The sequence below is a fragment of the Brassica oleracea genome, unplaced genomic scaffold, assembly GCF_000695525.1.
Source record: "Brassica oleracea var. oleracea cultivar TO1000 unplaced genomic scaffold, BOL UnpScaffold21966, whole genome shotgun sequence".
NCBI lineage: Eukaryota > Viridiplantae > Streptophyta > Magnoliopsida > Brassicales > Brassicaceae > Brassica > Brassica oleracea.
This window is the reverse complement of record NW_013638482.1, coordinates 1-313: the sequence shown is the minus strand read 5'-3', so window position 1 is coordinate 313 and position 313 is coordinate 1. Positions and strand designations below refer to the sequence as shown.

The 313-nt window shown below is 37.4% G+C and overlaps 1 long non-coding RNA gene across 1 annotated transcript; it reads left to right on the top strand.

Annotated features, from left to right (window-relative positions):
• The first annotated feature begins 6 nt into the window (after positions 1–6).
• Positions 7–299, top strand: LOC106322398. The gene is made up of 2 exons (XR_001266403.1): positions 7–128; positions 230–299. It is a non-coding gene; the product is annotated as an uncharacterized LOC106322398 (long non-coding RNA).
• Positions 300–313: the final 14 nt, after the last annotated feature.

Genomic DNA, 313 nt, shown 5'->3' with positions numbered 1-313 from the left:
TCCAACAGTTCTTCACAGAGTCAAGTGGAGCAACTCTTCTCAGCTCTACTATGGAGGGAAACTCTTCTTATGTTGAAGCATCTGCCATATCCTTCCAAAGCAATGGCTCTGATTACATACAGATTAAGGTTTTGCGTTGTTTTTCAAGTGTAATTATTTTACAGATTTTGAGTTAAGCTACAGATGAAAAATGAATGTTGTGGGTTGATATCCATATATATATTTGCAGGCTGTTAACTTTGCAAACGTGACAGTGGAGCTGAAGGTAAAGATGACTGGATTGGACTCGAAAGTTTCTGCAAAAAAGAAGAAA